The sequence below is a fragment of the Ischnura elegans genome, chromosome X (assembly GCF_921293095.1).
Source record: "Ischnura elegans chromosome X, ioIscEleg1.1, whole genome shotgun sequence".
Taxonomy (NCBI): domain Eukaryota; kingdom Metazoa; phylum Arthropoda; class Insecta; order Odonata; family Coenagrionidae; genus Ischnura; species Ischnura elegans.
In genome coordinates this window covers 24,036,237-24,063,744 of record NC_060259.1, presented here as the reverse complement: position 1 = coordinate 24,063,744, position 27,508 = coordinate 24,036,237, and the positions used below count along the sequence as shown (strand labels likewise).

Genomic DNA, 27,508 nt, shown 5'->3' with positions numbered 1-27,508 from the left:
GAGTTAAATGACCTTCCAAAGGGTGGAGGATGCAGGGGAAGGTGTGGACCCACCCCGCAAACCAAGGGAAAAAATATTTGGAGATGAAGAAATCTTGAGGCGTAGCGAACGCTTTTTGGATGAGGTAAGGGAACTAATTCCCCGATACGCAGACGAAAACGCAAGGCAAGACGCAGTAAAGGGTTAACGCTTAGGCTGTATTTTTGAGTTATCGGTGTTCAGCCCATGTCACTGATAAAGAGCCTTCGTTATTCGAGAGGAGGTACATCTCTACTATAGGCATATTGAAAATACTTTTTCACTGATAAATTTTCATTTTTGTTTTTATTCAATTAGTTGAACGTTTTCTATTCCGAGAAAGGAATAGAATTCCAAAAATATTTATTTTTATTGCTATTTTAGTTTGCCTGCCCTTGAAATGTTGAACAAAAATGAATATCGTTGCAAAACTAAATGAAAGCTTCTGTTATTGTTTCATTCAATCCTCTTTTACGATTTATTTTCCTTTATCACCAGCCTTTTAAGCTTTATATCAGTCTATTTTCGGCTTTTTAGCAAAGTTTTCCCTAGCAACGAAGCGGTAATACCCATTTAGTTAAGATTTACCGGGTTGTCAATTATTTGCCCCGTCATCAAAGTTTAAAACCTTAGGTTTGTGTTAAATTGCTTTTACACCAATCAGTGAGTCGAATAAAGTTTACTCTAGCGTTAATCACATGATCTATCTTCTTTATTTTCAATTGAAAATTAAGTTGCCTCATCAATTTTTAAATTACTTCATGTAGCATGTGCTCCATGCAGAAATATTTCCGGCCCGATGCAACAATTTACGAAAAGATTATTGACTAGGCAAATTTAATTTTATCTTTTGCACAGAGTACTCCTTTTGCTAAACTTAATCATACATACGGTAATTATTTATCTGCCTTTTACGTAATTTTTCCATACTTATAATTCAAGGGTTATATATCACGCTGCAAATTTGACCATCTCGAATAGTGTTTTGTGCCATATGGCTAAACTAATGGTAGACCCGCATTAGGCTCACATTTAATGACGACCAATCTGATTAATATAATTATTTGTTGCATTTTATATTGTAAGTGGTTATAAAAGTTTTCACCCCCCATGGCGAGTCCCGGGACTTTGACATTTAAACCTGAAATCGATAGTTGGAAGGGAAAGATAAGGTTCCACGTAAAAATCTTCTTTATTCAGCCATTCTCACATAAGTTCAAAACAATATTCACAATGTTTAAGTTGCTGCCCACTTTTCATGAATTGGAGACGTCATTTGAGTTCTGATTCATTCATTACTCGTTCATGGAGATCCCTTAATTGAATTAATGAACCGCTCGCTAGGGCGCAAACAGCAACAGCAAATACAGCACCAAGGAGAGGTGACATGCTCGGCATGAGCTCGTTACGTCAACAACTCACTCACACAAGGGTCAAGGCCTGAGAGTATTCCGTCGTGAATAGCTCGAGAAGTAAGGTACGGATCGGAAATCGGAAGAAGACAGGTCTCTTGATTTTACAGTGTTTTTTGAACTCGCTTTGCGGTATGTTTGTTGTCTTGTCCGGTTCAAATCTTGCAAGTCAATTTTAACCCCCTTTGCAGTTATATATGAAGCTGAAATTTTCAGAATAACTTAGAACCAGATGATAATGCAATATAATAACACTTGTATTCTGATTGAAACTTAATCTCGATTTTTATTCAGAATTAAAAAATTATATACGGAGATCAGTTCAAAAACGAACTAAAAGTAATAAAATAAGTCCTGACTGAGTCTCTGAATAAACTGCTTCAACACAAGGAAAAGTGCACGGCGCATGTTCCATTATGACACTCAATTTGTACTTAGCATCAATAAAAATGTAGTTATAGTTGAATGTGCATCTTTCTTTTATTGTTTTTTTTTCTCTTTCCCTTCTCTATATTTTTCAATCTCTATCGCAATTGAAAATGAAGCATTTTCTGGACGATCCCTTTGTGAAGCCGAACTGAATGGAAAGATAAAAGGCCGAGAGAGTTCCAGTCATGGTGGGTGAGGTGATGGAGCGAGTCGGGATATGGAGTGGACGGAGGGTGCAAATGGAGTGAGTTGGTCGAGGGAAGGGATGCAGAAGCAAAGGGTGATTTTGGGGAAGGATTTTGGCTGAGCAAGGAAATGAGGAAGTTAACATGGTTCGTTCATGAACTGAATGTACAAAGTGGGAAGTGAGTGTACAAATTGGCCTCGGCGGTCTGCTAAATGCCTCATGTAAACCTAGACTAACCTGCATAGTACCTGTTGTAATAGAAATTAGTAAATACTATATATAATAAATATAGTAAATAATTAATAAATAAATAGGAAATTGAACTTCGTCAATGGATAAGGCGCCTTATAAGTTCCCGGTTTCAGGTTCCCTCATTGGAAACAAATGCAAAATAACTTAAACAAAATTTGAATCGTCTCCTGGAGCAAATCTTCTTTAGTCCCACCGTGATGAACAAAATTAAAGTGGCGACTTCAATTCAAAGAATACGATTGCAAGTATATGACCAAAATTAAAATTAAGTTATTTGGTATGGTTATGAATAAATTTATCTAGCAGCGTTAGCAGAAAAAAAAACCTCGGCCGGAAGTAAACATTTTTCGTAAAATCCTTATTATTATCTGTATTTTTATATCGCTCCAATGAATTTTGAAATATCATTTCACAAATGTGTTTTTATTTACTTTGTATTTTGATGCCTGAATGCGACCTTAAGTCCAATACATAAGAAGCTGTGACCTTAGACAAATATTACGAAGTGCAACCGAAAGGAAGCCATCCAAGGGTGGGAAAACAAACAGGCTTTTGTCATCACGCTCGGCGCTTCAAAGCGGAAGACTATCGTGTGAAGCACGGATTATGAGCCTGTTAGGAGAGGGTGAGTCAAGATGCTTGCAATGCCTCCTTGTTTAGAAACCAAGAAAAATGTATTTCAGCACGAGTGATCAGTGCAAGAACTATCCTACCGTACTGAAGCCAGAAAGAAATATGGCTTCCAACGACTTCAAAGGCAATTACATCGCTTTTACGGCTAACCATCTTAGGAAGAAGGCAGAAAATATATAAAATCGCCGTGGAAAATACAAGATATCCTTTAGCCTAATATTAGCTGGGGACACTGTCATTCATTCCCATTTGCCTTTTCACCGTCGATGGTAAAATTAATACCGGTGACACACGTTTTGTAGATATATGAGAATATTGTCCTAATAATATACAAGATGAAAGGTTTGAGTAACGCATTGCCTACGATTTGGCCTCGAGTTCTATAGAAGTTTTTCAAAACGCTATTTTATCGATATCATCTCATTCAATTTAGGTACGGTAATGACCACTCTTTCATCCCATCTCGAAAGGCTGTAGCATGATTTGACAAATGTTTGCGCTTGCCCTATTTCCCTCGCCAGCATGTTGTTTTCATCGATTTCTTCATTGAATATTTTTTGGGGTTACTAATTCCGTTGTTAATGACTCCAGCGCAGTGATATGTTCAGTTGGAAGCCAAACTACAATTTAGCACAAAAAAGATGTCAGGATTAATATTTAGGTGACATAATCACAGATATACTAATATTTTATGTTCCACAATTTTTTAAGGGTCTGACCCACGTTTCGACACTACACACTATGTCATTCTAAAAGGTTATGCTTTATTCCTAACCTTTAAAAGAGACATAGCGTATAGTGTCGAAACATAGAGCAGACGACTAAAAGTGTGTAGAGCACACAGTATTGGTGACTCTGTGATTATGTTTTTTGGTCTGTAGTTCCCCCAAATATCGCTATCCACCTTTAAGTTGAAAATTTACGTGTTATCTGACTCCTCGCCAGTTTCTATCTCTGCAATCACAGTAAGTGCAGATCTAGCATGATGATTTGCTGTGGGAGGAAGGGTTCTTTTTTTCAAGTTCCTTGTGGAAACCACTGCTTTTTATACTCTTGGTTGCATCACTTAAATGAGAAAAGATTTCTTTGCCAAGGAACTCTTTGTTTACCGCTCCACGGCGTTACTTACCGAGTTTAAAGGGAAAGATCTCCCGGAGAAATTCTTGCCTCGCCTCATAAGTTAGCATAAATTTGAGCTGATGGAGAAATATTCCATCTCACCAGGATGTGGGGAAATTCGAGAAATATCACTGGAAAAGGATAAAGCTATTGATCCCTTATAAGAGTGACATTAGCAAATAATATTTTCCATGATCTCTCTAAACTAAGATTTAATGACTTCCATTCTCGCTTATTCTTTGCGGATAAAATCATGAAATTAGATTCTTGCTAAAAATCTGTAATTTGAAAAGTAGGGTAGTCATTTTCAGGATTTTTATTAAGGAGATTAAATCAATGTTCTAGTTTTAGATTATATTATGTGTACTATTGCTCATTATTACACTCTGAAACATATAAATAATTTCTATTTCATAAAAACTTATTGGGACTGTAGAATGATTAATTTATTTATTTGCATAACATTTTGTCTGATCTAAGTAATTTTTTTCATTTAGCAGCGTATTGTTAACATTTTATCTTACTCCTCGAAGATATTTTGATCGTAAGTACTTCGATACATCGTTAGATGAATGGAGGTGATATTGATGGTGTCTATTCGTTAAAATGACTTCAAAAACGTGCTTAAACGCAAAAAAACAATGGTTCTGATTGTTATAATCACCAATTCAATTTTGGAATATTACTTCCTATGAGTATTCAAATGAGTAGATAACGCCCATCATTTTCGCAGAATTTCTTGAGGTTATTGACATTTAAAAAATCAATTACCTCCACAATATTTTTTTCCAAGTATTCCTCTTAGTATGATAATTGCTTCTCAGCCCGAATCCTTACCGAAGAACGCATCTTGGGCTATTTGAATTCTTAATTTGAACCTCGAACACAACACCTTTAGAAATAGAGCTTAGACTGTTGTCTCGGGAAACCTTGGGAAGATGGTCGGGATTTTTTCAGGGTAGACAGTGTGCATCATCTTGTAATTGCAATAACATTAAATTTCATTTTTATGCATTTTTTTAAATTTTAACCTTTTGTTGAAAATCCAAGTTTTTAAACTTTGAGATCGTCCCAAGTTACGATTGCGTAGCTCTGTGCCCCCGTGTTTGGAGTGTTAACTCATTTACTTTTTCATGCTATGACTTAATAATATTTCCCTTTCCTTATGTATACCTACCCCTTCTACACGATATAACAGCGGTTAACCTTTGGCACTCTACTACAAGATGTTAGTCATGAAAGACTGCATAAAAGTAAGAGAAAATCGATATAAGCATTTCCATAGAGCAGTACTCATCTCCATTATTCTATGGTATTACTTACCTGATTCAAGGGACCTATTTCTCTTAATTATTTTTCTAAGATAGTATTTCACATCCGCATTTGTATACCCCATTGTTTCCAAGTGGCATTATTATGTTGGATAAAATATTTCTCTAGACCAATTTGCCTGCTTGACCGATTGCTGCTTAAATCGATTCCCAAACTGTGCCACCCATTGGTAGTGCCCCTATTCTTTTCTCTTCTTCTTCATTTCTTTCCTCATTTCATACGCAGTCTATCTTCACACAAAATCTACAGGTCATTGATTCACTATAAAATATATTTTGAATTGCCAGCTGCCGGAAGGACGAAGAAAAAGTTTTCCACTGGTATATGGAATAGACTGGCAATTCTGGAGCTATACGCGTAGAATGAGAACTCAAACTTTAAGTAATTCATGTGTACTGCGCTTGACGTTTTTAGGCCAGGGTGAAACGAATTCATATCATATACCCCAAGTAAAAGGTCGTATTTTGGTCGTAAGTCAACTTTTTCTCCACGAGGGTTATATTGCTCGGCCCAGAAGTCACTTCTCCACGTGTGCTGAAGGCCAGGACTCAAATCGTGCGCTTACAAAGTTGCATTATGTAGATGTAGATTTTTCAACTGAGATATTTGCGTGAAATTTTGCACACATTTTCTTTTGTGGTAATGCAGGGTAAATGTGAAAGCATTGCAGTTCACCCACTTTGTTTGGGCATTAAATGCATTAGTAACACGTGACCTATAATATAACACGTGACAAAGAAGAGAAAAATATAAATTTTAATCTTTTATGTGTTCCACGGCTGCGAGATCAGTGATCTCGCAACAGTGTTTTTTATGCATCCATAAAATTTTCCGTTTTTAGTATTCAACTTTTGCGCGCAAAAAGATGAGAAACTATCCGAAGAAAGAGAACATTCTGGGAATGTTTGCTGAACTTCTTTAAAAATTGCTACTGTATTCTATAAAATTTCTACATTTTTATATTTTAATGAAACCCTCCATTAATACCTTGGAAATTATGCAAACAAATTTTTAAGGAACTGTATAAAATTTCTAGTATTGATGTAACATGATCTTACTATCAGTTTATCAAACTATCAATCGTTTCAGATCAAATACACTTGCTGAATTTAGAAACGTGTGAATAGTACAGTAACGCTAAGGACATCAGGATTAAAACGCTGCCAATAACTGAAATTTACGACATTCCAGGATTGATTTGCCCACATTTTACAAAATTCATGTCAGCTCTATTTGTGCAAAATTTATTCAATCAGAACTTACTGCATATTAATAATGTATATTGAATAATTACGATGGTTTGTTTTAGTTTATTGAGAACTTGCTTACGAGTCAAGGACTACCGAGGTTAGTGTTTCACTAAAAGAATTATCCTAAAAAACCGATGCTTTTTTCGTTACAACCGTATTAAATACTATCCAAATGCATTTCTGAGGTAGAAGTTGCATCTTAAACAGCATGGGGCTGAATGAGGAAAGTAATTACCTTTTCTGTGTCTATTTACGCAAGTAGTAGATCGTATCAAAATTCAAGCGAACAGAATTCTTCGCCGATAGTAGTATGCTATGGATATGGTTACTAATATTTGCTCCCAGTCACCAACGTCAGCAATCAGCTTTTCTGGGTCTCTTTGCGTACGTAGTTAGCCGTATCTAAATTCAAGGGTACATAATCAAGCGCCGATATTAATACTTAATGAACGTAGTTATTAACCTAGGATACCAGTTCCAACCAAGTCGAGGTGCATCTTGTCAGCCTGTCAGGTATTTCCGCTCGTGAGTAGTCGCCCGCCGATCCCCCACGCTCTCTTCCGGGTGTCGACCGCAAGACCTCTCCGTGATGCGGCCCGCGGCTGGCGGACGCCGCAGCCTTGGGTCCACCACACTGCTTGACCCTCAGCCCTTCGGCCGAATCTCCTGTTGGCGGTGGCCCCCCTTCCAGATGCACCCTCCGCAGCCCCCTCCTCTCTCTCGGCGGCGGCGGTGGGCGGCCGCGCGCCGACAGCGCTGCCCCTCCCGGCCGCAGGCGTACTGCCCCCGCCGATACCGCCCCCACCCCCCAGTGATCCCCCCAGCACCCGAAGGAACCCGTCGGCGGCAAGCAGGTCGCTTTTCCGCGGGAGCAACGCGCGCGCGGCGAACCGGGGGCGCGGGCCGCAACCCTGCGGCGATCGCCGGTGTCACCGCTGGCCGGACACGCCGAGGAGGCCGGAGGGAGCTGCAGCCAAGCCAGGCCACCTCTTCCGGCGGGTAAGAGGATCAGTGACGCCGCAAATATTATTCTAGGAGATACTCCAGTCGGACGCTGAATGTGCTGTCAACCACCGCGCGTCGAAATGGGTTTTTTTTAAGTCGACATTCGCGACGCTGACGGTAGAGCCATCCCCATTTCACGTGAAAATAGAATATGATAACGGCTACGAACCAAAATGCATATCGCCGATGATGAAATCTATCGGATTCATTTCTTTACAATGCTTTCTTCGCGAGTGCAGATACTCCATTGCAAGCATTTGGGGAATATTTGCCTCGCTCTGCGCTCATCGCTGTCCTGCGCACATTTTTGAGTGCGTACCAAGCGAGTGAAATGGCTGTATAGATCACGCTTCCACGTGACGGACCGGGGCTATGCAGGCCCGCGGGATTGCCGGTGTGTCCGCGGGCGGGACACGGCGACGAGGGAGCCGCAGAGAGGCGACGCCATGCTACCTCTTCCGGCGAGGACCGATGGCTCACAGCGCCAAGGTCGCTCACCCGTCAAATCCCCACGCGTGCTCTGCCCACTTCTGCACGTGCTCCGGTCCGCACACCTTGACACTCCCGTGATCGTGATCCGCCACCAATGACACCTACCACCACTCCGAAGGCTTTCGATCCCTTCCAATGGATCTATTTTTTACATTTTTCTCCAACACGCTTCCCGCAAACTGGCAGTTCTAACTTGATTTTCCTCCAAGCGTGAAGCTACAGCGAGAGCTATGAGTAATGTGCTCGTGAGTGTTATTGGTGGATTATGAAGTTTTTCTCCGAGGATTTTAATTACGTAAAATTCCTTAAGATTAACCTATGCAAATATCAGCATCCTGGTTTTTTCTGTCATCTACATCGGACGAGGGAGTATATATAACGATTATTAGTATGGAGAGTGAGAGACAAAAATAGTAATAGTGATGACAATTGAGAAGAATTAATGCTTGCATTATCCGATGAGATGAAGGTCGTCAAAGTGCTCGCTGAAGTTTGAAGGAAGCTGAAAGCCACCATCAAGTATTGTAAAATAGAGTACGAAAGATTTTTCTGAGAGTAACCATCAGTTGCATCACAGGATTTCACGTTTTATTCTTGATGATCGTTCAGCAAAAAAGTGAATCTTGAAGTTGTACGTATAAAATGCATGTATGTCGAAGGCCAGCAGTTAAACGGATTTGTCATTAGAACATGCGTCCCTGCAAACTTCGTGTAACTTATTTCATAGCTTTATTTTGGTGTTTTGCTTGGCCAAACGTTTGTTTCAGTAGGTACTCGGATTGAAGGATCAAGTTAAGGAATGATGGATGGAGCAGATGGAACTAAAGTTTCTGCATTCCACACGGCAATCTTCTCCATTCAACTGTACGCCATTTAGAAACAATCGAGCATAATTATTCCAATGCGTCACTTACGCGTTCTCATTTCGCTCTTCTCCTCAGCCTCTAATCATCAGCGTCCGCGGTTTACTTTCAGATCCGCGCGTGCAAAAGCGCTTTGAAGTTGTCAGCATTTCTATGACATTAATGTTAGAGGTGACATATTAAAAGATTTTTTTCCAGCGGAAAAAGATTTTTTCTCGTGGTACGTTGTAAAAATTAACAACAACAAGAGGTTCCCGTTACCTTAATGTATGAACAACCAGCTGTCAGTCATTTCCGCATCGAAATCGACGCTCAAGGTACTCCGTTCGTCGCTAGATAGAAATTGTGGCTGTTTCATTCGCCTGCCTGTGTTCCACCTCTAGCTGACTGTCACCAAACGACACTGCACTCTTGCCGCATTCAAAGGTAAGGATATTGTTTACTACGTGTGAGACCTCTCACGTAAATGTATTCGCTCGGAAAGTTCGCAATTTACCCTTTTACTTTTTTCGCAAGGGAAAGAGAGGTTTAATTAAAGATATGACGGGAAACCTCACGATATTAATGTGAGAATATGTCAGTTGTAATTTGAGTTCTCGGAGTATTTGAGTAAGATACTGAAAATTCAGTGAAAATGTGTTGCCCGCTCTGAATCTGTCCTATTCTTCACTTTATTTAGCCCAGCCACCCATATTTCGGATTTATGAGATGGTATGTTTGCCGTTCATAAAAGTAAAATCGTCGTAATGCGTTTTCGGGAGAAATCTAGGTGCTTGGAATCCTCTCTCTTCTTCACCCCTTGTGGAACCACAACCTTTTCTCCAAAAATTTTCTGTGGTGCTTTGTGATTAGTGAACTGCGCCACTTCTGTGTATTTGCAACGCGCTCAAAGCAGAGTCAGGGCTAGGTATTTGAACCACTGTTTGTAAAAAAAAGGAAGACCCCCTAGTTTGAGGAGATTTTGATTTTACCACATAAATGATTTAAGTTGTAAGTAGGAAACTACCATAGGAGTGTACCAATTAATTTTCAAGTGCGCCGTTGGTTTCAAAGGTTTTAGATACTTATTTCAGTTTTTTATAATACTTTTCTAATTTTAGAGGTATAAAAAATTTATTCTGCGGATATTTAGGAATAGATTTAGCTTCCTTGTAGCGTAACTGTTAGTTGAGCTGTCAGCTGTCAACCTATACGCTCAATTTTGCGCAACAAGAATTTACGTGCAAAGAACGGATACTTTTTTGAGAAAAAAATAATTACAAAAAACACTGGGGAGATAGGGTTTGCTTAAGTATTTGATCCAACGTAGAAATAAAGGGTCTCCCTTATGCTTCTTGTTGCTTTGAAATTGGTTGCTTTGTTTAGACGATAGAGTCCCTCAAATGTCTCGATTTTTTACATGAGTGAGTAAATCAAGCATTACTTTCGCTAAAATATTCAAAGTGGAATTCTCAGATCACATAAATATGCGGGTCGTCTACACTTTTGTTAGGTGGTATTTATTTTTAACGAAGACATTATCCAGATCACATTTGAGAACGCACGAGAGACTTCAAAAGCTGTAAATACAAATCGTTATTCCTTCAGCCATTGGATCGCTTCCATTAAAAACCATCTTACGCTTGCTCCTTCTGTTAACGATTTTGTGCAAATCGTTTTCTTGCATCCTACACCTTGAGCATTTGTACATAATTTGGACGCATACAGAAAGGATCACTGCTGTATGCCATTTTCCTCAGTGCGCGAAGTCATGGAGAAATCCTACAGAGGAGAAACACCTTTTCAGAATTATTTTCGAAGGGCCTCTTTTTGTTCCATGGACTTTGATCCTTTGAAAATGTGCAAGCGGTAGCTATGGCAGGCTTCAACTGTTTTAAAACACCCCATCGTTGAAAATGTCGTAACAGTATCCTTCGCATCCCACTGCTTTGGCAGTTGAAATCATATCAGTCTGAATATTCTGAGCACGTCCACAAAAAATCTCACACTTAATTGGTTGGGCCTCAACTGCTCAGTGACCCAAGCGGATCCTCGACCATGAACAGTAAACTATGGCGAACCAATGCGCTGCGTATGCTAGCATCAATCACACTGTTTTTCAACGCTTAAACCGACAATGGAATTTGAAACAGATGCAGTAAATTACCATAAATCAGTTCGGTGAGGATCTATCCCGCACTGAAGGTAACCATCCGGTCATTTATAATGAAGGTACATAATTTCAGGTCCATTAACTTTTTCGACTAGCATAATATGTCTTTATCTGATGCTGTATATTTTCATGGTCATACATAAATAGCTGTATTTTTAATAGGAATCATCTTATTTTAAGACCTTTAAAGAATTCCTCATTTTCTGTCTCGCTGTATTTCACCATCGAAATATTTAGCATGCAAGTCACAATCCCCCTCATGGAAGTGAACCGTGATCTCGCCGCACCGTATGTCAGGGGCGTACATGGGAGAGAGGAGAGGGCCAGCCACCCTTAAATGCGGAAAGTAAACAAAAATTAAAAACATCGTAGAATGAGAGCTTAATTATCCATGCAGGAGAGCAAAGCCGCGGTATACAGTGTAACTCATTTATATACAATGTAATATTAGTCGTAATGCAAATATAAAATGTCATGGGGTTTATAAAAGGGAAGGACCGGAAAAACATCCGCCCCCTCCGAATTGTGGCATAGATAAGCGGCTGTTTCTCAATTTCTCAATATGAATTTTCTCAATTTGAACGAAAATGAGTCATTCTTGCGCCTGCTTCTTGAAACCGGTTCCGCAGCGGAAGAGCAAAGCTATGACGACACGCGGTTCGTGTCTCACGCGCGTGGTATTTGCGCGGACAAATCCCGCGGGTTTTCCTGCTCGTTCATTGGAAAGCTTTCGCCCGGCTTGTTTCGCGGAAATGGCGCGAAACGAAGGGAAGACACCTCTGGCCCGCCTCCTCTCCTCCCCGCCGCTTCAGATGTGGACCGGATGAAGCAAGGCTCACTCGCGCCCCACTCAAGGAGTCGGATTTCACTTTCGTCGCGGCCGTGTCAGTGCTTGGAGATTGAGTGTGATCGGTTGGGTTGCGTGCTCTCGCAACGGCTTCGGAGTGTGTGTTTGGGATACGCTACACGGTGTGAGTGGTCTCATGAATGGAACCACGATGCCCATAGTCGTTCAAGGTTGGAGGTGAACCAAAGGATGCGCGCGCTTTTCAAGCCACCCAGCGGAGAAAATCACAAACAATCGCGCAACTAGACTCCAGGGTGAGTAAATCGGTTTCTATCACTGGTGGCAGTGCCTTCTCTTCCCTCATTGGTGAAATTTAGTTTTCCGGATTACCTATAGGTTTAGGTATAAATTCACATTGTTATTTTTTCATTCTATTTCGTGTGGTGAACATACACGTAATATTTTCAAGCACTTGATGAAAGTGCTACCACGATTTTCATGATTATCTATGTAAAAACCGCTAATTTGCACCCGTAACTTTTTATTGACATAATATTTCTTGATTTGATACTTCAATCTTTTCAAAATCATTGATTAATAGCCATATTTTTGCCAGAGTCTTCAAAGCAGCTTCAGAGAATGTGCATTGTGATGTTAGTAACTAAGAATTTTTTTCTTTACTGCTTAATACCACTAATACCCGGGTGATTTATTTAAATTAAGTAGTGAGAAATTTATAATTTATGGAAATTCACAGCATCATTCTTTGTTTACGATACCACGGAATTTTAATGTGGTGGCGGCGATAGTCTCGTTTCAACGTTTCTCACGCGGGATATATTCATATTTCTGCTGATTTTTACGGATAGGTTGGTTGGTGAAAATGTATTATCCTAAGTAAAGAGTGCAGCCATAATTGGCGTGACAAGCAATATAAATTCACTTATTGTTCCACATCCGAAACTTGATGCTTTTTTGCGTTTTGGTTAGATGCGAGCCTCATTGGTACCTAAAGCGTCTTTCAACATCGAATCAGCATCAGAGGCAATGAAATGTGTTGTTATGAAATAGGACATTAGTCTCTTGACTCACGAATACCACATTTAACCAATTTTTCTCTTTAAATCCAGTGGTAAACAGGCGGCTTTTATTAGGAGTACTTCATATATTTCTGTCCATTTTATTTGCTATTTTTCACGCTGCGATGCTATTTTGGTAACAATTGCTTTTGCGATTGAAGGTCTCGGCAGAAACTACTACATTGGCAAAACAAATTTACAAAATCACTTGACTGTCTCAAGGTTGGAGGTGAACGAGAGAATGCACAGAATATTACAACTTTACTTATCTGCCATTCAGCTTTGCGAATAGAATAAGGCTTCCATCAGCCTTCAAAGAAAATCAGAGTCGTAGTAACTCAAAAATTTTTCCGATAGGATGTCTCGAATACGAGGAGACCTTGTGTGTTCTTTGCTTCAAAGTTGCTTTTGTGTTCCTCATTATGAAACAAATGACTTCTCCACATCTGCATACTTCTTTTTCCCCGTTTCTATAAGCTGCCGCGCAAGCTACGCATCAAGACAGTTTTCTATCCACTTGCCTCCAACTCATGTGTTTTTCTTGTCCATTGCAAGGTCTCCTATTATATCAGTGCGAGGTGCCCCATCGGTATCGGGGAAATTTACGCGTGCGTCGACACAGCCTGGCATTCGGACCGCCCCACACCATCGCGCCAAGATATGCGTTCTGCCCCACGAGCCAACTAGCTAGAGTGTAAGATCCCCCATTTCCGCTACTTTGATTTGCATCTCGGCCATTAACTAGACGGCAATTTGCTTCAAGTTTTCCTCCAGTGCCGCTTATACTCGGACTTCACGATGAATGTATCGGCGGATCGTATCGTGGGATGGTACCATTTTCTCCAGAAAAGTTTTCATTGTGCTACATACTTCTTCTTTTCAGATCTGCATGCTCCTAGAAGGGATAATACTCGGGTTTCACTCCTAGTCCTGGGATTTTATGTGCCATTTTTCTTGTATGATGCTCAAGAATATATATAAGTATGATAGCGATTGTAGCCTCCTTTCAATTTTGTATTTTTAGGTGAAATATATTCACATTCCCGCAGATTTTTACCGGAATGGAACCAGTGATTCGAAAAGTGAACGCGTGTTAGCTCAAGTCTAACCATTTTTGTCCCATGTTTTCATTCAAAGCATTTTCTTCAACAAAAATTATAACTCAAATACGTCCAAAGTGGTATATCGTTGAGCTTCACAAAGCAAATACCTCAAATTGTAATTGCAGCTTCCCGAAAGTTAATTTCAACCCACTTCACAATCTGGTAAAACAAATTAAATTTTCTCGCTACTCCTTATCCATGCTACTTGAGCGTCGAATGGCGGACGTTTAGTGTTCTCCATGTGATTTCAATGTCTTTCTTTGCCAATCAAAAATTAAAATGTCTACAGAAATGAGCGACATATTGTCAGCAATGTAGGATCAGAATTTAACAAAAATTACGGCGCTGAATGGACACAGAGTAATGCACACTGGCCGCGTGCGCTCGTCTATGAAACTCTTGGCAGACGGCGTACGTTTCCAGGATATCTCGAGGAAATTACTGTCCATGCTTTTAGCCTAAATAAAAATTTCTATCGCTGCCCTTTACCTTATCTACTTGAGTGCGCGAATCGGTGTGAGCGGAAATTCTCCGTCCCTGAACGAGGCAATCTAAGTGCGAAGAAGAGATAAGATAAACAGGAAGTTTCGGCGAATCTAGCGCAGCATGGAAGTGGCGTCCCTACAATAAACACTCCTTTTACTTTCCTCCTACGGGAGATTATACGACATTTACTTACCCTGAATGGGACTTGTTATCAACATTGTCTTTGAAGCAAAATATTCCGATCCATTTTTAAGGGCTAAGAATGGGCAGTCTAGTATTTAGGATGGGCCTATGACATATCCATACTTCAGTAGTTGCCATCAATAGTGGTCTTACTGGACGAATTTCGTGTCACATGTCATTTTTAACTAGTGGGCATTGATTCCCCATTGCCAAAATTACTTACTTGAGGATTATTTGGCTCATGCACTATGATTTGCCGGGAGTGATTCCCTCATTATTCATTTATCACTCTCGCATTTTCCTATGGAATGTATCTAAGCCGTTATAACGTTTAAGCTGTTTTAAATTAAAATTTTATATTCAGTTTATCCGCGCATTTAAGTTCTGGGATTTTTTTCTGGAAGCGAAATAATTTCAATTATACTTGTCATGTATTTTTTTATTAAACGGATTCCGGTTGATTGGGCCACCGGATATTTGGATAGCCAAATATTAACTTGAGGTGTTTTTTCCCAATAAATATGGAGAGAAAGCCGTTTTAATGGGCAATGCATCACTGTTATTTTCTCAATATTTTAATTAAGGTATTAAATTAATTAACCCTAGAATTAGAATCTGTACAGTTTCTTCACTATGGATCTAAACCTGAGAACCTTACCTCTATCCATCTATCTCTCTTGCCGGTGCTGTAAGCTTCAATTCCGTTATTTTTTATTTTCTCTTATAGCTTCAGGGTATATTTTTTATTTTTTGTAACTTTCAAAATTATAATTTCTTGATTATTCGGCCAATAAATCAATGATTAATTGTGCATTTTAGTTATCAATTAGCCTTGTTTGCTACATTTATACACCAATGTAGGCAAATTTTCAGAATACTTCGGATAAATGGGGCAGCCGCTCAGCTAGGGTCAAAGGATATCAGTCTCAATGCTTTCCAATTAGCCGGAATTACCTTTTGTCCGTAAGTTGAATTTCGCGCGACATCCATTTTGAGAAGATGTTCATGGAGATCAGGCTATCAAATTCAACCTAAGTCAGATACTTTGGACAAATTAAGATAAACATCCTGGGAAACGACAGTTGGGTGCCCTATTAGATTTCCTCTCATTCTAATTCAAGAATATCACTTACAAAATTGATGAACCTATTAATTAAACTCGCTATACACTCAATATGTGTGCTATTTTGATTGGTGTGCTTCGATTTTGCTTTGATCTTCTTCTGAATATTCATGAAGGACCCCGGCTTGCCAAACAATTTTCGCTCATCGACAATTCACTCAAGATTGTATCAATCATGGCCAATCTGATGTCCCTGGCAAATATATATCGAGGGGATTCGCGAAAGGACTAAAATATTTTTTGAGCGACAAGATTTTCTCTCCCTTGTGCACTAAAATGTGATATAAAAGCATAGCTTTGCCAACACTTAACTGACTTTTTTATGTGATGCAGCCTGAGAGGTTTGAGTACTAGTAAGCCTGTTTGTTTCCTTCAAGTCCGCTCATTGGTGTGGTCGAATTATACACACGGCTATACCCACCCGGTGTTTCTCAGTTCCGATCCAAAAATAAATCTGAACCATCCTTAACTATTATTTTTTCTTTGACACGTTTAATGGCTTTCCAGTCGTTGTCATGGAAACAATGGGATCGCTCTCTTTGATCCGAACTTCATATTCATTGAAAGAAGTCGGTGTATGGAAGGCATAGATAAATTTATTTTCATAGTATTCTACCGACAAAGGTAGGTTTTCATGGATTCTGGCAGCCTCCCCTTCCCTCATGTACTTTCCTCTTCGATTCACGGTAATGCCTACGCCCTTTCATTCTATTTAAATATCCTATTTTCTTCCTTCCTCTCCCTAGTTTACCTAAAATTCTACCATCTAATTCTGTTTTCAATATCTCCTCCCCGCTAAGTACTCGCTCCATTCATACCTTATGTCTCCTCAGCATCCCATCTAGAAGCTGCTCACCCATTATGTCCAGCACTTCATCATTTTTCCTCCTCTCCGTCCACTTCAACTTCTCCATTCTTCGCCACAGCCACACCGCGAACGCCTCCAGTCTTCTCTCGTAAATAGATTATTACGAGGAAAAAATCATTCCCGTTTTGCCATTTTCGCAAAAAATTTTAATATTAAAAAAAACGCGAAAATTCCCTCCTGCTTCTCATAAGTTGATGGCGTCAAGAAACATTCAGGTCATCCATTCGTCCAGACCGAACAGCTCCTTGGAGAAATGAATCGCTCACAAGAAACAAGAAGTAGCCAATTGACGCCGATACTCGAAGCCGAGGAGCAGCTTACACGTGGTGATACTTTAGGCAACAGTCCTTGACGTCATCAACTCATCTTCGAAGGGTTCAGACAGTCGATGTCTCATCGCAAATAGCTCGAGGAGAAGGCGACGGATCGAAATACGGAAAAATACGGGTCTCTTTATTTGTTATTCACTCGCTTTTGATTTATTCCTCGTTGGATATTTAACACTTAGTTGTTTTAACAAAATTCCACCACAATAAAATGAGGAGCTTACTTTCCTCGTAGGATAATTTCGGTTTGTGGTTAGTCTTTTGACAGTTTGACTCTTTGATTGCTCAAAAAATACAACAATTGTGAAACAACGTCAATACACCTCAAATACTTACCATAGTAGCCATATTAAATTTGATCGTGGATAAAGGAAATGAAAATAAAATAAGCTTAGAAAAATGAAAAAAAATCGGATTACACTCAAACGAAAAAATCTGATTTCGATTACTTCAGTTAAGGAAATGATTTTCAAGTTTGCTTCCAATCATTCAAATTATTCAAAATGAACAAATGTGGTTACAAAAGCCTAATGCGTGTACATTGAAAAGTGATTGACATTTAGTCAGCCGTAATGAACAATTATAAATACACTATTTCATATAATTTTTGAAACTCCATGAAAGTCGACAATAAATAAATTGGTGAACTAGTCCATTCCTTTGAGTGGATAGAAGGCGGCGGCTAGCAGCAATCAGAGGCATATACTCCGCTTTGTGGTATAGAATAAACCGAAATAATAGTGGGGAAATCCGAAAATTGCGCTAAGCATTAATAATTTGATGTAGTTAATGTTTTATTTAAGGATTTCGGGTGGGTTTAAGTCCTGGTTCTCAATTACGATCTGTATAACCGTAAATCATTCTCTGAAATGCGAGTCAACTGTACTTCAGCAGGGCAACGTATAGATTTTCAGCGAAGTTTATCGTATAGCAATTGTTGTTGCACGTATTGGGTTTCGCCTTTATGTAACCTTATCCGAGTCTCAGTGAAGATAATCTCATATCAAGTTTTTATTTCCATTTCTTTGTTTTCAAATACCATTAATGAATTATTTTAGTTTTCTATGGAAATTGCCGAAACGGACGCTTCAAGTTATCTAAAAATATTTGGATCAAAAGCATCACTGTATTAAATTAATAAATTTTGTTATGATCAAAAAAGGTTTTAGAATTCTGCAAAAATTATATCGGTTTTATTATAAAAATTATAAGTATTCTTTTTCCTTCGATTGCGAAACGGTCTCGAGACCGAGTTCCGAATCCGGTTACGATTTCGAGACCGAGAACCGAATTGGGTTTCGATTTCGTTACCGAGTTCCGAATTTGGTTCCGATTTCGAGACCAGGAACCGAATTTGGTTCTGAATTGAACCGTCCCATCCCTATTTGAATTTCTGTAATCAATCATGCGGCGATAAATTTACTTATCAGTAAAATGAAAAGCACTTGCGTGCATAGATTTGTGTACTCAAGTATGGCCTTTCAAATAATATTCATATGTGGGTCGTCGTACATTTTAATTGCAACCTCATGAGTCATTGTATCGATCTCCGAATTCTTCTTTATGAAATGTGCGCCGAATGAGTTTCTAAAATTTTAATACACCTTCACAGCAGGTCACTACTTTTGCGAATTTTTATTTTCAATTCTGAGCTAGAGTTGGCATGCAGAGTTTATTCCGCCAAATGCCCATTTTCCCGACCACATTCCAGTAACGTGGAGTTAAGTTGCAATTTTGAATCGTATGATACGAGCCCTTTCTCTTTTGAATGCGCGTACCGGTTTTATCAGAAAAAAAAGGATCGTGGAAAAAAGGAATTCATAGGCATTGATTTCTCTGAAACCATTCACCACACTCCTCATCCAAGCTGTATCGTTGTTACCGCTTATACTAAAAAATGTTTTTTCCCTTGCTGTCACATTGAGCTGCATAGGTGTATTTCCACCTCACTCAAAATATATTTTTACTTCCGTAAAAGTTGTTTTGATATAACTTGGACTGTGTGGGTGGCACCTTTTGCGTAGGACGCTGATTACGGCGTTATTGTTACAGTTTAAGGTTGAGATCATTAAATAATAAGTTAATTTGCTTCTGGTAGTAGACCACGAAAAATCTCGTTACACTCTCAGAGCGTACTAGTCCAGAGAAATAAGCTACTTCCACCAACTCTGAGAGGGTAAGGCTCACATGTTTTATACCTGAGCTTATGAGCTCTACATCCATCTATCGAACCACCTTTTGGGTTGCAAAATGAGATGAAGCTGTTATTTTCTGTTATATACCTTGGAAATGGTATAAATATGTAGTTCCCGAATATTTTTGTCATTGAAAAAGATACCATTGTTTCTGCCTCGCACTCTATTCCTCAACCTACGAAAAATTTTGATGAATATAGACTAAGAAGAAGAAGAAGTAGATATAAGTGTTACCTTAAAAGTACCATAATATTTGCAATTAGGAAATATGAAACTGCAACTTTATAAACTAGAAATTTTTCTTGGAACTGGAAAATCCAAAAGATTGCAACTGGTTACAAAATACAAGGCTTGCCTCATGTAACCGTGATGCATTAAATTTTGGGCGCCTTTGATATTTTTGGTGAAGTTAGCCTAGATTCGCAATATTTGCATGGCCCAAGTGATTTTCTCATCGGCAGTAAGAAAACTGATGTGCAATCATGCTAATAATATCAGCATATCACCAATCATATTTTATTATTTCCCTATCTTCATTTCCTTCTTTCCTTGTCACGTACGAATTTTGATAAGAGTTTGAATAATAACTATATTTATTGAGCAAATAATTTATCTTTCATGTTTATACCGACCGCACTTGATTGCTAGACTAAGTTTTTAGTGGTTTTTAAGGATAGAACCAGATCAACCGGCTGCTTCCACCTTGACCTACTTCGTAGCGCGCCGCGCCGGCTTGTCGCTTATGTATTGGTTTTTTACACAAGCTCGTTGGCCTGAAAGAGAGATCTTTTCTGACAAACGATTGTTGACAGGCATTTCGTGTAGGAGTAAATAAAATCTCTTCGGATTCTAGTGGATCATGAATTAATCTCCTATTCGAGTAATTGTTCATTCGGATCGAGTGTACAATTTTAAGGCTGATTTTACACTTCGAAGTTCACTGCTTATCTAAAAAAAAGATATCTCGCAATTATTATGGACATCGAAGAGTTCCATGAGCTTAAAAACACTTCGTGAAGGCAGAAGTAGTACAAAGAAATATTGGTGGCGAAAAATAAAAATCTTCACTGATTCGTGAGAAGTACACTTCATAGTTATTGTGAATAGCTCCCTACCATTCAGATGACTTCAGATAATTCACAAAGCAGCCAGTTTTACCATGCTACGCCTGCGATCACCGGTCCACAAACATCGGTCAAAGGTAAACTGCTTCAAGGTCGCCAATAGATTGAACCAATCGATTCGCACTCTCTTTGTGGTGCTTCGCAGTACTATCCACACGTACGAGTCGAGCGTAATTTCTGTTTATAGTCGGCTGGCGCAGCGATCGACTTCTACGTGAAAACCCAGCTTTACCGCAGATTATAATCAATATTTGAGTGGATCCCTTTCAATTTATAATTCTCAGAAGCTGAAATGCAACAGGTTTTATGTCACTTAAATGTAATTGACTACCTCAAATCGAGGTAATCCAAATTACAATTCCCTTGTGAAATTTGTCATATTCTAGGAATTATTAGAAAAACTGTAAGAATATACACTGGGCGTAAAGAACCCTATCTGCAGCAAATTAGCGCTAAAATTTTAGGGATGAAATCTTTATTACGTGCGTTGTAACCAAAGTCAAGTCCTCAATGTCTGCATCTTATTGCTAGTGTGAAATAGTTCCTTCATTTATGACTTTAGAAGTATAGGGATCATTAAGTAATAAATACGGAACAAACGTTCTCATGGTGCTCAATCGTGTGACAATTTTTTAAAATAGATTAATTATAGACCATTGGCGCAATATTTTGTTCAACATTGTTGCATCATTTTGTTTATTAGCCCTTGCACCATAATAACCTTGGAAATACATCATTTCATAGCAAAGGTCACGATAGTAATTAGCTGATACCACCAAATTTATTTAAATTTTGAACGCTTATTTATTGATATTGATCACGTTCCACCCATAGCGGTGATTTCAACCAAAATATTCTGTTCATATTTTATTAATAATATTTTTTAATAAAATGATAGACATTAGGAATAAGAGATCGTTAGGAAAGTATCCTCTTTTGAAGGTCAATTTTAACTCTTTAGCTGAGTCCTTTTAGGACTGGAAACTTTCTTTATCTCTTTTTTTTTAAGATTTTCATCTTGCATCAATGAAAGGCAATGGCCAATAATTACTGCTTCATCAGCATGATTAAGGAATTTTGTCATGATTTAATGTTATTCTGAATGTTTTCGTTAACTCCAGATATCCTAAAGTATCGACTAACTTCAATTGTTACGAAAATATTGCATTAAAAGCTCTGTAGATCTCATCTTGTCTCTGATATTTGAACAGGCTTGCTTTGTCATTAAAAAAAAAACTAAAAATATATTATTTTGTTAAACTCTGTAGTTTCCAATGTGATGGGTGCCAATCCCCTTCAAAACTTCAACCTGCACCCGGCCAAAAAAACCAGTTAAATAATCAGTTTTAAATTAATTTAATATAATTCTCATTGTTCATACTTTCAGTTAAAGAATTTCTTATTCATTTTGATGAAGCAATAGTTTTTTGTCATCGCCTTTTACTGATGACAGGTGCATAACTTTTCTAAAAAGGAGATGGAGAATTTTTTCGGGACTGGTGGGGCTCATCCAAGGAGAAGATATCTTTATGGGTTTTATCTTTATGGTTTATCTTTATGATAAACCTTACGATCTCTTATATCTGAATTTTCGTTAAGATTTTTTGCTCAGAAAATGTTGGTAGACATCACCGCTATGGGTGGAACGTGCTCAACATCAATAATCAAGTGACCAAAATTTAAAGCACTCTGATGAACCTAATTGATTTATAAGCACCTTTTGATCGGGATCTTCTGCAAAATAACCTCCCGATACTCTACTACTACTTTTCTGTGGAATAATACGTTAAAAAAGCTATTTTTGGGCCGTACCTTGATTTTTTATTCTTTAGTCAATAGCAGCTAGCTCCCCGAGTAAAGTCTTAATAGAATTTGTAATTACATTTTACTGTTTTTTTTAAATCCCCAAGTCATAGTCCCATCACCTCCCCCAAAATATTTTAGCAGGAGACTGAACGCCGCAAATCCCCTTTTCTGTGGCCATCCCTTTTATTTTCAGCTAATCCTTTCGAGGTCTCTTTGGCTAGAATGCTCGTTATCGGGAATTTTGAATTCGCCGAGGGCTGCTAACACTTTGCATCCAAGGATTTATAAAATTCGTAGTAGCTTTGCTGTAATAAACATCACGGTAGGATGTAATTATACAGATAGACACTTAAGCTCTTGGCCACTTTCGAACTTCTAAATTGGAAATTCGTTGGCGAGGTATTAGTCTTTGGGTCGGTAGTGAATGCAAGTATTTCAGCCTTCAGATAAAATAAATGCAACAACGCTCATGGTGGCTGCTCAGTAGCCAAAATTTGGTGCCATCATTGAAATTATAACCATGGGAAATGAAATAATTCGCAATTGAAATACTTTATGGCAGATACTATTCAACACCTTGCGTGCTATTGGCGTAATATAACTCCAAGTGACATCCTTTGATTTTTTCTACGGGCGAAATATTACGCCATCCGCCTTTTGAAAAATTCTTGCTTTGCCATATTTTAACAAAGTGGAACTAACCTTTAAATGAACGTATGGAAAACCAAAAGCAAAATTCATTCATTAAAATGACACCAAACACCTATTCCTCGCATCAAAGGTTGGTTATTAAGATATAATAAAGTATTGAAAATTGCCAGTACTGGGGTATACATGTACAGTACTAAGGTGGATAGATGAGTCTTAATCTGCGGACATATTCTCCTTGAATGGAGCATTTATTGAGAAATAGTCAATACCTGTATCATCAATGATTTACTTTCGGGAGGTCACTTCACTGTTTTGAATAGACTCGTGAATGATCCTGAATAATCTTGTTCCATAGCCATTTCAACACTTCTAGCAGTGCCACCGTGGTAGTAATACATTGAATTGTTCTATTTAATAGATTATAACGGGAATTCTGGTAATTTGTTGCCTCGAAATTATATACGAGCTCCATTGGTTGTTTCCTTTTTAACTGACCGAATAGACGTAGTAATACTTTCGGGCTATGAATCTCGTTATGAAATTAGGTAAAAGTTTTATTTTCATACCGAGTTCAACATATTCCATGCAAATAAAGGAGCTACCATATCTATTACAGTTTTTAACTCAGTAAATGCTTCTAAACAATTATTCGTGGGGCATTTTGAGCCCGTTCGTTGAGAAGACATTTTCATCCGTTGATACCGTAATCACCATTACTTCGGCAGAATTCTCACTTTTACACTGGGTGTGAGGAATTCATTACTACTGATATTATCATATTTTTTTGCCTAAAAACTGTTTATTTATTGAGATTCCTTCGAGACTCATTCAGAAAACCGCTGTAACTTTATAGCGGCAGTTAATTAATCCTTAAAGTGGACTGAATTTTGAAGAGCACAATTTTAGGGGAAAAATATTACTTTCCATATTTGCTTTCCCGTGAGTTTAATAAGGACAGCTGGCTATCGATCCGCTGTAGGGCTTCCCCAGGAAAGACACTCTTCATAGAGAAGAGCGGGAGCAAATCAAGGGGAAAATCTCAAGGGGGGAGAATGAGCGAAGGGAGGCAATACTCGGCTGCAAGCGGGCGGTTGGACGTCTATTCTTCCACGAACAGAGTGAATCCGTCCATGGCGTGTCCAGATTTACATAATAAGATACTTCCCAGTGGGGAGGGGTGAAATTTGGGACACTCAAACGTCTCCGTGTGCCCATGAAGCACCGTTGCTTTCGGGATTTACTCTTGCCTTCATTACCTCGGAATACAGTTTCGCCGGCGTTGCAGCACGCTTCTTCAAATAATGCAATGCGACCCTGGGTTTCATCTACTAGATAGTCATCATCAAGGTGATACTGCTCGCATTGATAATGATTGTGTGATAGTTGAAAATCAGGGTTGGAGTAACTAAGTTTTGTGAAACATTAAAAATGAAATATTTTCGCACAATAGATACGTGGTTCCATCAAATAAAGCCTGAGCACATGATATAAACAATGTAACGATGTAAAATCTTTAGAACTATTTTCCGAGCCCAGCTGTAAGGCACAGAACTCCCAATACCCTTTCTTACCAACCATATCCCTTTTCCTCTACTAACTACCTGCCCTAGAAATTTTTTAAGATAAATGGTTCAAAACGGTGATTTTTACGACTTTCTGAGGGATATTTCATTGATCCTTAAACTATTCTATAAGTAATATTTATCCAATTAAGTAAAATCGATTAAATTTTAAAATTTCTCTGAGTTCTGGGGGGGGGGATTTTATCCCCCAAAACGCCCCCCTCGCTGCGCCACTGATAATTCAGAATATCCATGTAAACGATTTTTGCACGGAAATTTCAGGAATGCAGCGGAAATCACGTAAAGCCTGAACCCAGCGGATGAGGTTCGTCAGGCGATTGAAATTCAGTATCCTCACTTCACTGAAGAAGCCGACTGCAGCGTTGGCGAAACTTTCGTCCCAGAAAATGAAGACGCGGAATAATTCCCGAAAGAAATGGCGCTTCATCTAAATCATTCCGCGGAAACCTACACTAGGATGTCCGTGTACCCGTCGAAGTCCCCCAAGAATAATGCGTACTTAATTTGCCATCTAAAGAAGATATCATTTCTGTTTGTCCGATCATTTTTCGGGACGAATTTTATGGAAGTACGTTCGGTACTGCGCGATTCAAAGCAAATACTCTTCGCAGATGTCATTTAAAAAGGTTTTGTCATCATAGATGATATCCTTCAAGGTTAAAAATCAAAAGCAGGGCACGCAGACTATGGGTAAATCAATCCTTATATTTTTGAGTTAGCACTATTTCCATCTATTTGATCAATTAGCAGCTACTTCCATGATATCGGTGGCATATAACTTTAATCGCAGCATTCGCTAGCAAATGGCTCACAAATAGTCCGCTTATTTGACTAGATTTATTTACCCATGACTATATTCCCTGATATTTTCAGGGTGATAGTGTAAGTTTTAAACAAAGAATTAGTCGCGGACAAGACGAATTACGGCCGGTAGTGAGGGATTGTTTCGTCTTCTTAAGACGGTTCTTTCAAGAAAGGAATTAGAAATGCCGTCTTTCTATTTAAACTCTAAATTTGTTCCTGTAACGTTGCACCGTATCGATTTTACAATGAAATTACTTGGATTTTAATGTAACACTATGTTAAAATAGCACTTAGAAATAAGAGTCTTTAAGCGTACTCTTATGGCGATGTTTTTCTGTGCGTGCAAAAATATGGATATTTGATGTAATAATAATAATTACATCAAATATCCATATTTTTGCACGCACAGAAAAACATCGCCATAAGAGTACGCTTAAAGACTCTTATTTCTAAGTGCTATTTTAACATAGTGTTACATTAAAATCCAAGTAATTTCATTGTAAAATCGATACGGTGCAACGTTACAGGAACAAATTTAGAGTTTAAATAGAAAGACGGCATTTCTAATTCCTTTCTTGAAAGAACCGTCTTAAGAAGACGAAACAATCCCTCACTACCGGCCGTAATTCGTCTTGTCCGCGACTAATTCTTTGTTTAAAACTTACACTATCACCCTGAAAATATCAGGGAATAGAGTCATGGGCATTTTCGAAAAAAATAACATAAAGTGCGTCTTGACATTAAAATAGTATTCGTGATAACTTGAAGCAACTAAAACAACTAATTTCGAGTTAATAAGTAAATGAATTAATATTGTGACAAAAGCCAGTATACGACAACGAAATGAAGTATGAATCTGCAGTTTACTCAAACTGTATGAATGAGTATGGATGAAGAAATATGTATATCGTTTACTTTTCGTGCAACATAGCCCTACTTTTACCCTTCACATCTAAGACTGTCACGTATGGAAGTATTACTTTTAGAATGATAGTTTCCTAAAATTTAAATTAAGCATTGACCAAGGTCGCACAGTGCATCGGAAACTTGTTTACGAAAAACATAAGCATTATAGACCACTTATAGCTTTTACATTGTTTAAAAATATGGATCAACCATTAAATATATTTATATACCTTTCTGCTGCCTGTCCGATGCTATATATTTTGAAACTATACCTAGTCATCTTTAACCAAATGGTGTAGAGGAATATAGCGATGTGGTGAGATTTCGGATCTCATCTAAGTTTTATTTCAAACGTAAAATCGGTACGAGCTTCAAGAGAACTTTTTAGAACTGTTTGCCGGCCCCACGCATATCCGATATGGGGCAAAAAAGTCGTCCATAGTTTTCTGTAGTAAGTAAGATACCCGTAAAGATTCTGTAAGACTTCCACCGAAACAAATCCCTGTTTACATTTATGCAGAAAATGTTCAACGAAAAGGATCTCTTCAGATAGGTTAGTAATCCCTTAAGAAAAGCTTTAATTATCAATGGTTATTTCAGCAAAATTTCTGGCAATAATTTTCGTCAGCAATTCTGGGACAGGTTTGATACAGCTTAGTACTCTATTTTTCTCTCAGACTACGGTACCTAATTTTTTCTTTAGGTCTGTTTACACGGTACATTAACTCGTGCGAGTTAATGCCTAAATGAATGAACACGAAAATGCTCCGTGTAACCACCCAACTTGTGTGAATACACGTACTGAAAATAGAAATTGTTCTAATTTAATTCATGAATTCGTACATGTCCCGTTCCGTTCCACAAAAATCGTTCCCGAAAGCAAATATGAACTTGTACGAGTAATACCGTGTAAACAGGCCTTAAATCTTCCTGATCTCGGGGAGGAGGCCCGGGCCCCCCATTTATACGTGCCCCTGCCAGGTGTAGTCTCGCGGTCGATGTCCAACCGTGTCAGTGTCAGCCACTGCCAGTGCGAGCCGTGGCTATGTCCCAACCGAGTCGAAGGCTCGCCACATCCGCTGGCTGCGCGGGAAGATGGGCTCCAATCGCCTCCCATTCATTGACGGCCGGGACACGTGAGATGGGTCTCCGCATCTGCCTTCCCCACCCACCGCACACCCCGTTCTCCCTCCTGCCAATCCTTCCCACTCCACTGGGCAGAGCTCAGTCCACGCGAAAGCTTACGGCACTGCTAAGTTGACGATTTCGGAACTGGAAGAGTCCGTTAAGGTCGTCATTCACCTAAACACATTCATGAATTCATTGGCTACATTACATAT

General features: G+C 38.8%; 1 protein-coding gene across 3 annotated transcripts in view; it reads left to right on the top strand.

The window, feature by feature from the left end:
- LOC124171628 (solute carrier family 41 member 1-like) overlaps positions 1-27,508 on the top strand; it is a 151,456-nt gene that overhangs the window by 46,243 nt on the left and 77,705 nt on the right. The window contains exon 1 of one of the 3 annotated variants that reach the window (XM_046550833.1): positions 7,467-7,631. The exons of 1 other annotated variant lie outside the window; for it this stretch is intronic. The gene's annotated coding sequence lies outside the window, so the exon portion shown is untranslated. Of the gene's footprint in view, positions 1-7,466; positions 7,632-12,055; positions 12,246-27,508 lie in introns of those variants that run through there. One more of the 3 variants, XM_046550834.1, reaches the window with a different exon arrangement.